Source organism: Podarcis liolepis (assembly GCF_965112155.1).
Source record: "Podarcis liolepis genome assembly, chromosome: 1".
NCBI lineage: Eukaryota > Metazoa > Chordata > Lepidosauria > Squamata > Lacertidae > Podarcis > Podarcis liolepis.
This window is the reverse complement of record NC_139554.1, coordinates 27883929-27898071: the sequence shown is the minus strand read 5'-3', so window position 1 is coordinate 27898071 and position 14143 is coordinate 27883929. Positions and strand designations below refer to the sequence as shown.

The 14143-nt window shown below is 41.7% G+C and overlaps 1 protein-coding gene and 1 long non-coding RNA gene across 8 annotated transcripts in view; one reads left to right on the top strand and one right to left on the bottom strand.

Annotated features, from left to right (window-relative positions):
* CEP128 (centrosomal protein 128) overlaps window positions 1–14143 on the bottom strand; it is a 185055-nt gene that overhangs the window by 75063 nt on the left and 95849 nt on the right. The window lies entirely within an intron of this gene.
* Window positions 4055–14143, top strand: part of LOC310707175 — a 28317-nt gene continuing 18228 nt past the window's right edge. The window contains exon 1 of the long non-coding RNA XR_014526376.1: window positions 4055–4380. This is a non-coding gene — a long non-coding RNA (uncharacterized lncRNA). The remainder of the gene's footprint in view (window positions 4381–14143) is intronic.

Here is a 14143-nt window from a genome sequence, read left to right as displayed (position 1 = left end):
ACTGGCAGCAAAGGGGGGGAAATTGGTACCAGACAAAGCATTGGAACTTACAGTTCCCATATTGTAAGGCAAAATATTTAATCAAGCTTTTCCATTACAAAAGGATGTTAAGAATATAAAAAAGCATGGCCATTGATAATGTATTAAAGCTTGCAGCTATAACCGAAAGATGACCAAAATATCCCTACTGCAAAACAGGTCTGACAAATGGCTGGCTAGCAGGAAATGAGAAGCAGTAGCACTATACTTTTAAGTCAGTGTGATATAAATATAATGGGTTTCTCCTTGCCTCTACATTTGTCTTTCATCTTTAATCCTCCTAGTTTCACTTAGGCAGACTTGGGAATTTTGCACATTACTTGCTTTTCAGTTTTGTTAACATGCCACAGTTCACCGTCAGTGATCTGAAACTATTGCTTTACACTCACAGAGCCATCCTAAGCACACTTACCGGTACTCAAAAATAAGTCCCACTGAGCTTGGCAAAGTTTACTCCCTAGTAGGTGTGTTTTAGGCTGCAGCCTTAATTTTCCATGAAACATACTACATTGTCATTAAAATACACTTAATAAGCATTTTATTAACCAGAGTACTATACAATATTCACCTTTAGATATTACATGCAACCTTCTTATCTTATGTATATGATTAATTTCAAAAGAGAACAGCATAAAGTGGACCATCCATTATTTTCTTTATGTAGTAGGACAATATTGACTCCCTATTTCTTCAAAATGAGAGGGTGCCGGCCTTTTTGGAAAACATTTCCACAAGCAGTTAAAACATTGCCCAGGTAGACAATTCTATACTTCAGCATACATAAACATGATGCCTACAAGGTAAAAAATACAAAAATGTGAAATAGGATGAAAACAGTAAGTCATGTCAATGTTATTCAAATTCTTGCTTTCACCAAGGTGTTTTTATTTACTAGCAGAAAGTTAGCATTCATGCTGATTATATTCATGCACTTTGCTAAAAGAAGCTAAAAACTAGGCAAACCATTTACATTCACCATTAGTATGCCATGTGTATAAGATAAACATTAAACATAAATATAAGGGAAAGAAAGAAAAATATCAAAATAAATTTATCAGACAGCTCACCTTTAATTTTTGAAAGAAGCATTCATACTTGCCTTTAAACAAAGTAGCAAAAAAAAGCACCCCACCCCACAACCCAGAAAACAATAAGTAATTAAGCAAAATGTACCCGGAACTGACATCTCTGCTTGTCCACTGCAATAAGACACTAAATGGAAGTTTGCAAATAGTTTGGTTGATTTCCACACCACTAGTACTTTGTGGACACAAGTTTAATTTGGCAAAGTTTACAACACACAGCAGCCAAAAATCCCAAATAAATCTCCATCTACACATTTAAAGAGCAAGCTCAACTATCCTAACAAGATAAAAAAAGTTCAAAATATAATTTTTCATCAAACACATGAAACATTTTTCCCACTCTATCATTATAATTATAAAAGTTCCTATCTTGATGTCAATATTTGTGATTATTACCATCCCTTGTCAGATTTACTCAGCTTCACAACCGACGTCTTATCTGCAGTGCAGAACAGTCTGGATCTGACAAACCACAATTATGCACTATACATAAAAGTAAAGCCCAGCATAGAAACTAATAATAATAATTGTTAGTCACTTTGCTCACAAAAGTGACCCAAAGTAACTTCTGTGCTACATGAATGAAACTTAGCCTTCTTCATTCCTATCTCCCTAGCTTGTTCAGATATAGGTAAAAGGTAAAGGTACCCCTGCCTGTACGGGCCAGTCTTGACAGACTCTAGGGTTGTGCGCTCATCTCACTTAAGAGGCCGGGAGCCAGCGCTGTCCGCAGACACTTCTGGGTCACGTGGCCAGCGTGACGAAGCTGCTCTGGCGAACCGGCACCAGCGCAGCACACAGAAACACCATTTACCTTCTCGCTATAAAGCGGTACCTATTTATCTACTTGCACTTAAGGGTGCTTTCAAACTGCTAGGTGGGCAGGAGCTGGGACCGAACGACGGGAGCTCACCCCGCTGCGGGGATTCGAACCGCCGGCCATGCGATCGGCAAGTCCTAGGCTCTGAGGTTTTACCCACAGCGCCACCCGCGCTGTGGGTATACTATATATACTAGATATACTATAGTTAAAACTAAATGCAGTTCCCAAACAGCAATGGTTTAGCATTATGTCAAAACCAGTTCATAATGTTTCCTGAATTCTGAACAATGCTAAAGAGATCATAAGAAGCCCACAGGCTTATACACTCATTTACTCCTCCCTCTTGAGCAAGTTCTCCTGCTTTTTATCAATAACTTTGGTCAGGGCCTCCCCACAGACTTTTTGCTATCTAAGGTGAAGCAAATAACATCCCATCTCCATTTCAAGGATCATCATGGGTTTTCAACATTGCTCCTGTGGGCATATAAGTACCCTCAGAGTGCCTGCTGTCCCTTCCCCTCTCTCCCTTCCCCTGCTGAAAAAAGCATTCTACTTTAGCCAGTCTTAATAGGTTTTGGCCCTGCCAAGAAAACTCCATGGACAAAGACAAAGGTCCGTATAGTTAAAGCTATGGTTTTCCCAGTAGTGATGTCTGGAAGTGAGAGCTGGACCATAAAGAAGGCTGATCGCCGAAGAATTGATGCTTTTGAATTATGGTGCTGGAGGAGACTCTTGAGAGTCCCATGGACTGCAAGAAGATCAAACCTATCCATTCTTAAGGAAATCAGCCCTGAGTGCTCACTGGAAGGACAGATCCTGAAGCTGAGGCTCCAATACTTTGGCCACCTCATGAGAAGAGAAGACTCCCTGGAAAAGACCCTGGTGTTGGGAAAGATTGAGGGCACAAGGAGAAGGGGACGACAGAGGACGAGATGGTTGGACAGTGTTCTTGAAGCTACCAGCATGAGTTTGACCAAACTGCGGAAGGCAGTGGAAGACAGAAGTGCCTGGCATGCTCTGGTCCATGGGGTCACAAAGAGTCGGACACGACTAAACGACTAAACAACAACAACAAATAGGTTTTGGCAGGGTGGGATGAGAAAGACACACACACACACACACACACACAGAGAGAGAGAGAGAGAGAGAGAGAGAGAGAGGTGCCCACAACAGATTATCCAGTTGGCAAATAAGCCCATGGGTCCAGAAAGGTTGATGACCTAAGGCTCAGGATCGCAATACCTCAAGGACTACCTCTCTCCATATAAACCAGGTATGTCCAAAGTCCATTTGGGGGGCCTAATCCGGCCCATCGGTCGGTTTAATCCGGCCCCTGTGGCAGTTTATTTCCTGGGGTAAAATCCTTTAAAAACCTCAACAACTTCAACCCTAAAAACAACTTTGGTCGGCCCTCAAGGCCCTTCACTTCATCAAATCTGGCCCTCTTTGAAAAAAGTTTGGACACCACTGATATAACCCAGCCCAGCCTCCTCCACAAGAGGTCCAAAGGGTAGCAACATGAGAACAGGACTTTTCTGCAGTGGCCCTGTTTCAGGAATTCTATTCCCAGGGAGGTTCAAGTGACGCCTTCATTATACACTTTTAGGTGCCTGGCAAAAATGCTCCTCTTCAACCAGGCCTTGGCTGATTAATATCCGATTCCTTTTTAAATGTGTTGTGGGATGGGGAATTATTGGTTTCCTTTTGTTCTTATTTTCATTATGTATTTGGTGTTTCTTAGTTTGAATTTTTATGTTGTGAACCGATTTCAGGGCGCCCGATGCTCCGGGAAGCAGGCTGCTATCCGCAACCTAGACAGCCCTGCGGGAACTCCCGCAGGGCTGCCTAGGCTGTGGATGTCTTCCTGAAGCCTGGAGAGCGAGAGGGGTCGGTGCGCACCGACCCCTCTTGCTCTCCAAACTTCAGCGAAAGCCTGCATTCGCCCCATAGGACGTACCCAGATTTCCCCTTCGTTTTTGGAGGGGGGAAAGTGCGTCCTATAGGGCGAAAAATACGGTGCTTTACAAACCATAGATAAAGCTAACCATGGTTAGTTGGCATTACGCTAAGAACAGACATGTCACCACATCACAATTAACTCTAAAGAGACAATTTGTGCAGGGCTGAGGAGGAAGGAAAACACAAGCCTACAAGACGCTCCCGATAAAACAATCGTGGCTAAGAGAGTGTGAAGGAATGGAATGTTTTCAGCCATTTTTGTATTATGGGGAGTTGCAGAACTGCAGCTTTCTATTTTAGAGGCTGTTCTCACCGGGAGGTTCAGAAGGTCAAACAGGAGATTTAAACGTTCAGCCCAGCAAACTGAAGCCTAAAGGGGAAACAAAGCCAAAGATCTAAAAGGGAGAAGGAAGAAACACAACCAATTTGTGGAATTCAGAAACCAAAACGGAACTCTAGTGCCCTTCTTACCGGGTAAGAGGTTGAGAGGGAGAGTAAAATAATGCATGTAAATACAGATGTTAGAGTCAGAGATGAGGAAGAACAAGTTGAAATCAGAAGGGGGGGAAAGCCAAGAATGAAAGGGCTGCACTCAGGGCCGGATTTAGGTTTTATGAGGCCCTAAGCTATTGAAGGTAATGGGCCCCTTTATATGTCCAGCTGTCCTTTGTCAATAACAATTTGTCGCTGGGTTGTTTTTGTTGTTGTTGTTGACTATATGCTATATAGCAATTTATGGACCCAATAGGTATCTAAAGCCATTTGCACACAGCAAAATATGTATTTTATCAAAGTAATTGTTGAACGGAAATACAATTAAGAAGAAATATATTAACAGTGAAATACAATTAAGAAGAAGTGCATTAATAGTGAAATAATTATTAATACATACTGTTGCTGTATGTAGGTTTTATTTTATTTGTTTTTTTATCTTATATTTTGGAAATGTACATCCAGTTTTTTCCCTCCTTTAAATTTTTTGGGGGGCCCCAAGAAAGTGGGGCCCTAAGCTATAGCTTGTTTAGCTTATACGTAAATCCATCACTGGCTGCAGTGGATCCAAAAGCTGAACGAGGAGAAATGGAAAACATCTAGATTAGATTTAAATGAATGTGGGGGGGGGGGTTCTGCTATTTTTCATTTGCTTTTATGGTTAACTGTTCAAACTACCTTAATATATATATATATATATATATATATATATATATATATATATATATATATATATATATGTTTTCGTAGATTTTCACGGGTACAGGAATGCAGGTTTTGGTGTCCTCGGGTGTCTTCCCGTGTAAAAGTTGGGGTGTCTAGGCGACGTTTCGACGAGGTCTCACTCGTCATCTTCAGGCTGGTGCTTTCGGCTTCTTGTTACTGGAACAGAGCGGGATCTCAGTGTTTGAGTTCCTATAAATACTGTAGAGGGGTGTGGTGTATTGCCTCAAAAGTTCTGGGCAGAGGGGAAGTTCCCAGGCTAGTGTTCTTTTCTTCTTTTGTTCCTTAATTACTTGAGGGATATCTTGAGTGATTTCTTGAGTGATATTCTGAGTACCACTTAGGTGGGTCATTAGGTGTGGATTAGTTGCTAAAGCCTTCGTGTCTTGACCTCTTGAATTTGTGAAGAGTTTTTCTGGGAAGATGGCTGTACTGCACTTAGTTGTGCTTTGGCTTGGCTTCGTGTATAGGGGCGAGCTGTGGTTTTGTGCCCTGTGCCAGCCAGATCTGTGTAGGGATTGCAGGGGGGTGCAGCATCCGGAGGTGCCACTGTTGTGATGAACACATCGGACTACCAAGCAAAACTATCAAATCTACTCCAAGACCCTACCTACCAACCTATAAAAACAGATCCCACCACCTATCTGGAAAAAACCACCAAATCCAAAATAAAAGCCTCTCCTATCAGTGAAGAAATCCAGCTAAGAATCATCCCCAGAGAAAAATCATCCAGATGCCCCAAACTCTACGGCCTCCCCAAGATACACAAAGAAGGAACACCACTCAGACCAATAGTCAGCTCCATAGGCTCACCTCTACAAAATCTCGCTAAATTTCTCGCTAAGCAACTTCAGCCCTATGCAGAATCCATCTCTTCACACGTTACAAACTCCTTCCAGTTCATAGAAACAATAAAGAAGCAAAACCTACATCCCGATGACCTACTTGTGAGCTTCGATGTTGTATCTCTCTTCACACAAGTGCCCATTAATGAAGCCTTGACAGCCATTCAAAACAAATACAATCCCCCCGAATACATCCTGGACCTGACCAACCACTGCCTAACCAACACGTACTTCATCCACAATGGACAAAGATACAAACAGATAGAAGGAGCACCTATGGGATCACCCCTCTCACCGGTCATCGCAAATCTGTACATGGAACACTTTGAAACCAATGCTTTAGACAAGTCAGAACACAAACCCAAACTTTGGCTCAGATATGTTGACGACACCTTTGTAATTTGGCCACACGGGAAAGAAAAACTAGATAGCTTCCTCACACATCTCAACAGCCTACACCCCAAAATACAATTCACTATGGAAATAGAAGCCAACAACCAGCTTCCCTTCCTTGACGTCCTAATCTACAAAAAACCTGATGGCTCCCTAGGACACACTATCTACCGGAAAAAAACACACACCAACCGCTACTTACATGCTCAATCACACCACCACCCTGCACAAATAAACTCCGTAGCCAAGACCCTCATCTCCAGAACCAAACGCCTGGCTGACAAAGACCACTTGACAACTGAGTTACAGAATCTCTCAAATGTGTTAATCGCCAATGGATACCAGCAAAACAGGGTTAAGAAGCTAATCCAAAAAGAAACACCCCCCAAAAACCAAGACACGGAAGAAAACAATGGCATGGCCCTCCTTCCTTATATCAAGGGCACTACAGATAAAATTAGCAAAATCCTCCATAAACACAATATCAAAACAGCCTTTTGCACCAACCAAAAAATAGCCAATATCCTCAGAAACCCCAAAGATAAAATCCAGTTGGAAAACCAAGGGGTCTATGAAATACCCTGCAAAGTCTGCCCAGCCACGTACATTGGACAAACAAACAGACGAATAAATGCACGTATCGCAGAACACAAGAATGCCGTCAAAAAAGAAGAAAAATCTTCCTCTCTTTTCCAACACATGAAAGAAACAGGACACGAAATTAATTTTGCAGATTCCAAATTGCTCTTTAACATGGAACATCACCACAAGAGAATAATCATGGAAGCCATCGAGATAGAGAAACACCCTCACAACATGAACAAGCGTGACGACACGTCCCGCCTGCCAGACATCTGGAAATTAGCCCTCCCCACAAAAACCGACACCAGATCCAGAGGCACACAGAACGCCACCACCAATCAACCACACCAGACCCAAACCCAGACCCTCTCCACAGATAAATTACAGACACCATCCAGTAACCAAACCATAGTGGCACCTCCGGATGCTGCACCCCCCTGCAATCCCTACACAGATCTGGCTGGCACAGGGCACAAAACCACAGCTCGCCCCTATACACGAAGCCAAGCCAAAGCACAACTAAGTGCAGTACAGCCATCTTCCCAGAAAAACTCTTCACAAATTCAAGAGGTCAAGACACGAAGGCTTTAGCAACTAATCCACACCTAATGACCCACCTAAGTGGTACTCAGAATATCACTCAAGAAATCACTCAAGATATCCCTCAAGTAATTAAGGAACAAAAGAAGAAAAGAACACTAGCCTGGGAACTTCCCCTCTGCCCAGAACTTTTGAGGCAATACACCACACCCCTCTACAGTATTTATAGGAACTCAAACACTGAGATCCCGCTCTGTTCCAGTAACAAGAAGCCGAAAGCACCAGCCTGAAGATGACGAGTGAGACCTCGTCGAAACGTCGCCTAGACACCCCAACTTTTACACGGGAAGACACCCGAGGACACCAAAACCTGCATATATATATATATATATATATATATATATATATATATATATATATATATATATCTTTATAAAAAACCGATTAGTAAACTTCTGTCCTATACAATCTTATAGTAAAAGTTAATCGTTTTGGTTTAACCTTTGCAGGAGGCCTAGTTAAATACCCACACTATCCAGTACAGGAAGTCTGGATCAGCATGTAAAGTTCCAGAAGTTAAAGGGCCTCCTTAGTGGAGGCAGCCAGAGAGTAATGATATCCACTTGCTGGCAGTGGTGATTAGCTGGTCTGAATCCTTCCCCTCCTTCTCTACAGCCCCTGTGGTCACAGAGATCATGAGATGATACATTTGCACTAGACAATAGAAACGTTTCTGATCTTAAATTCTGATTATTTGATTATACCAACTACGTCAAAAGGATTTCCAGATGTGAAACACAATATTGGAAATGCAAACAAAAACAAAACAACCATCTCTGCACTATGAATGCAAAACCAGCAGGCTGGAGAACCAGCACATCAATTAAAAATCAATTCTCTCCCGCTTTTTATTCTGCAATAGCAGTGTTCACACATGTGCAGGAATAGTGCCAGAGAAGCTCAAAGGCATATTTCATGATGTGCAAAAACGCTTTTGGGACTAAATCAAGAAACCTCAAAGGGGTTTCTAAGAAATTGTCAAGAGACACATTTCAGCTATAATGGCAACTTCCAACACTTCCTTGAGATGTTTATGAAGTGTTTCTTACACAAGCACATAGATAAAATGCTAAGTCTGAACTACCCCTTCCTAAAATAAACAGAACACTGGTAGAAATTTAGCATCGTCATCAGAGGCTTCTCCTTAAAAATGTGCATAAGCACATAAAGCTGTGTTATACCAAGGCAGGCCATTGGTTTACCCAGCTCAAGCCTTTTCTCAAGCTTGTTTTCTCCAACCAACAATGGGTGCCATCTTACATAAGAGCTTCATGCATAGACACAGATTCACAGAGACCCAATTAACGCATTCTCCCAGCCCCTTTTATGAAAAATAATAATCCCCATACCCTAAATTAAGACACACACAAACCACAGAACACCCGGGATAATATCAAAAGAATAAATAAGATATCATATCTGGTTCCCTCACCAGGGCAGTAGAGAGATGACTCTACTATTCCGCAGTTCAAAAGAATCCTCTAGATTACTGCATTCAACATAAAACTGACAAAGTCTTTTTAGTTTGGAGAAAAGACAAGTGAGAGATGATGATGATGATGATGATGATGATGATGATGATGATGATAATAATAATAATAATAATATTTTATTTATACCCCGCCCTTCCTGGTTCAAAAACTGGGCTTGAGGTGGCTAACACCCAATTTAAAACACTTAAAACACTTAATTATAAAAGCAGCATAAAATATAGTATAAAAACATGAATAACAATAAAATTCAAAAATCAATTAAATAATCCCCAGGGCTAGCTGGCTGAATTAGTCCTACTTGGGCCAGCGAGGTGGTCAGGGGAGAATTAGCTGTGGGGTCTCAGAGCGGGTGATCTTCATAAAAGGGGAGGGGGAGGGAAGAGAAGGGAAATAAAAGATCAGGCTGAATTCAAATTAAAGGCCAGGCGGAATAGCTCTGTCTTACAGGCCCGACGGAAGGAGATTAAATCCTGAAGGGCCCTAGTCTCATGGGACAGAGCATTCCACCGGGTCGGAGCCATCACTGAAAAGGCCCTGGCCCTGGTGGAGGATAGTCTGACTTTCTTAGGGCCCGGGACCTCTAAACTATGGTTATTCATGGACCTTAAGGTCCTCTGCAGGGCATACCAGGAGAGGCGGTCCCGTAGATACGAGGGCCTTAAGCCATAAATAGTGATGTGACAGAAGTTTATGACATGGAGAAAGTGGATAAAGAAAGGCTTTTCTCCAACTTTCATAACACTAGAACTCGGGGACACCCAATGAAGCAAAATGTCAAAGGGTTCAGGATAGACAAAAGGAAGTGCTTCTTTATGTAGCACAAAATTAAACTATGGAATTCGTTCCCATGGCAGGCAGCGATGGCCGCCAACCTGGGTGGCTTTAAAAGAAGAGTAGACAAATTCATGGAGAAGTTGGCCATCAGTGGCTACTAGCCATGATGGCTATGTTCTGCCTCCACGGCTGGAGGCTGTAATGCAGGGGTCAGCAAACTTTTTCATCAGGGGGCCGGTCCACTGTCCCTCAGACCTTGTGGGGGGCCAGGCTATATATTGAAGGGGGGGGATGAATGAATTCCTATGCCCCACAAATAACCCAGAGATGCATTTTAAATAAAAGGACACGTTACCCATGCTACTCATGTAAAAACACGGAGGCTCTAATGTTTGGCATATCATTTACTGCTACACAGTATTTCAAACATTTGGAGGGCGTTTTTCAGAGGCAGCCGCATTCATTTTGAAGAAGATGGCCGCTGACAACAGCTGCACAAAAGCTTATCTGCTAGCATACTAAAGATTCAGCGTTTCATTTCAATTGTCATCAGTATCACTGTGAACTGCTTTTCCCAATACAGGATTCATTTCCTAACAATACAGAAATGTTCATATGCTGTAGAAGTGTTGAGTAATCCTCTCAAGACTTTTCCTGTTGTCTCATCTCCCCGTTTTTTGGGAAGCTATCACCAGGAAATTTCATTTTGTCAGTGTGCTGGATTAACCGTCTCAAGCACAGAGTTTGAAGTTACAGTCTGTTCTTGCATATAGCAAACACGTGACCACCCGAGTAATGCCTCACAAATGTAAACTGAGGGGAACAGATCAAAAGAGGACAGAGTGATGTATAAGGTCATGGCCTCAAGTCAATAAAACAGTTGTTTTTTTAATAGACTTACTAGAATTTCTTTCTTCGGGAAACAAGGAGATATGTCAAGGTAATGATTCCATGAGTTCTTGGAAAGCAGCTAACATGGAATGATGACTAAGCAGTGTGCATCCTGATTATAACAGAAGTTAAGGATTAAAAGATAATCCAAATATAATAGGTTAACAGACTACTGAATTCAAGAAGCAGGAAATCTTGAGGAACTTTACACAGTTCCTCCATTATCAGATGTCAACACTACTGAAAGCCAGCTTTAAAGCATTCTGCCATTGGCCACATTTGCATATACTGATAAGATCAGCTTTCCAGCTTTTTCACTCTCTTCCTGGCAGCAGCTGGAAAAACAAAGTAGGAAGCTATCAAATCACATCACATCATAATCAGAGGGATCATAGTTTGTTGCTCCTGAACAAGCCACAATCAACAAGTCAACAACGAACTATGGTTTTAGATTGGCTAACAATTGTGGCTTGTTTTTGATGCTTTTGAATTATGGTGCTGGAGGAGACTCTTGAGAGTCCCATGGACTGCAAGAAGATAAAACCTCTCCATTCTGAAGGAAATCAGCCCTGAGTGCTCACTGGAAGGACAGATCCTGAAGCTGAGGCTCCAATACTTTGGCCACCTCATGAGAAGAGAAGACTCCCTGGAAAAGACCCTGATGTTGGGGAAGAAGGAGCAAGGAACAAGGAGAAGGGGACGACAGAGGACAAGATGGTTGGACAGTGTTCTCAAAGCTACTAACATGAGTTTGACCAAACTGCGGGAAGCAGTGGAAGACAGGAGTGCCTGGAGTGCTCTGGTCCATGGGGTCACGAAGAGTCGGACACGACTAAACAACTAAACAACAACAACAACAACAATTGTGGCTTGTTAGAGAGAAACAAATTGTGATCCCCAGTTAGAACGTAAAACATACAAATAGCCCATCTAGTTATTGCTATTATTATTATTAAATTTATTACTTGCATTTCACCAGCAAGGTCCTAGTTCAATGTACTGTTCTCACAATGGCCCATCAGATGCAGTGTTCAAAACTCCTATTGTTCTAGGTGCATTTTGCAACAGGGAATTTCATTAGAGTGAGCAGTTTCTGAGCACTGGGCGCAGTACTGCACCTAAGATTTCAGATTAAAACTGCAGAGTAAAAGGAAAGGAGTACCTTTTTCTGCCTCCCCACTTCTGGCTACTCTCTGAAGACTGGAAAAGAGACCCTCTTAAGAGTATTAGGCGAGTGGGCAGGGAAGGACTAGACCATGTGAAAAATGAACATAGTATTTTAGCTGCAGTTCATTCATTTTCAGCTTTGTATTTTTGTTATAAAGTGTGACTAGACATTCCGTTGTTGCGCCTGTAACCAAGGTTTAAGGTGCCATTTAGTTCTTAGTTCTTAGTTTTCGTATTTCAGTTTCTAACACTGACCAGATATCTAAGGGAAGTCAGAAAGTATGACCTGAGTATAGCAGGAGTTTGTTTTCCCACTTGTGAATCCCAAGAATTGGAGTTCAGAGACATACTGCCTTCAACAATGGAGGCAGAACATAGCCATTGTGGTTAGTAGCCACTGATAGCTTTATCCTCCGTGAATTTTTGTAATCCTCTTTTCTAGCTCTCTTGTACAGTAAAATCAGATGCTGTTAATTGCATAAATGAAAGGCAATGGGCTCTGTTGATAGCGGACACCCGAAGATCATAGACTCATAGAATTGTAGAATTGGAAGGGTCTCCAAGGGTCATCTAGTCCAACATTCTGCAATGCAGGAATCTCAGCTAAAGCATCTACAACATATGGTCATCCAACCTTCACTTAAAAACCTCCAAGGAAGGAGAGCCCACCAACTTCTAAGGGAGTCCATTGCACTGTCAAAGAGCTCTCATAGCTCACACTAAGTGGCTACTTCGCCACCTACTATCATTTTCCAACCAGAGGCACAACCAAGAAAGCTATTACCTTTATGCAAGAAAAAGTTAACTTAAGCCGTGTGGATAGAACAGCGCAGAATATGGTCAGGAACATTACGTTTAAAAGCAGACAAAGCGCATAAGAAAACTTGGTTTTAAAAAATTAGTTTATAATTCTTTACTTCCATGTTTGAAATAATTAGCACAAACCCTATGCCTATATTTGTGGGAACAGAAGCCACAGTCACCGCAAATGCTATAAAACCATTTGATAAAAACTGAATGTTACAAAAATAAGGCTGCCAAACTAGAATGCAGGATTAAAAGGAACTCAGTTTTGTGCACAAGGTGTGGGTGGACAGAAACAGCTAACTGTGAAATAAATGTACAATTTAAATGGCAGGCAGTGCTTTGTCATTTACAGAATGAGACTGGGGGCAATGAGTAAAAGAATAGGAATGTGATGTGTTTTTTAGCGTCTGATTTTTTTTGGAGACTACAAACAGATCCAAGTCTTTCTTCTGCAATATGTGGGATTGAACATAAAAAACACATGTTTGAAATGTTTTGTTTGTTGGATCCTTTGTAATTGGACACCTCTTGTGCAGATTAAGATAGACCAATAAAATCTGGGAAGCACATTCATGACGCAACTCTACATATCAAGTTCGGACATTAGTCCAGTCCACCCATCTGTTTGCAGGAGACAGGAAAATATAACACACATTTCTTGTAATAACTTAAAAAAAAAAAGTCCGCAGAGGCGAAGGTATTACAAAAAAGCTAAAAGAAATACTCAGTTATACCATATATTCCAAGGTGCACAACTCAAAACACTTATAGATTTTTTGAGTTATTAAAAATGTAGATCATAACATTAACTGTGAAAAAGCATATTTTGCTACAATTTTAGCTTGATTTTTTCTTTTAACCCACAGTCTTCTATAACCCAGCTTTCTGCCCCATGGCATGCTCTCTCTGCAAACTCCACCCACTTCTTCCCCTTTCCCCTTCTATCTCCCTGTAATCCCCTTTGTTCCCCCCTTTTTTCTTCCTTAAGTATGTTTTTTGCTCTGCTTCTTCCATACCCATTGCACTGAGGTCCACCTGTTTTTTATAGGGGGAAAGCCAGCTTTTATTCACCACTGCTGGTTTACCTTCCTACTACTACAACCAAATGCCTGCACTTTATTGTTTACCAACACCTTTAATTATATCCCAGTAGGTGTGCCAGCCAGACATGCTTTTACAATTAAAGTAACAAAATATTCTTTATAAATTATAAAGGTATGATAAGGTGAATTGCCTCACTGGAAGGACAGGTCTTGAAGCTGAGGCTCCAATACTTTCATAGAATCATAGAATCATAGAGTTGGAAGAGACCACAAGGGCCATCGAGTCCAACCCCCTGCCAAGCAGGAAACACCACCTCATGAGAAGAGAAGACTCCCTGGAAAAGACCCTGATGTTGGGAAAGATTGAGGGCACAAGGAGAAGGGGACGACAGAGGACGAGATGGTTGGATAGTGTTCTCGAAGCTAC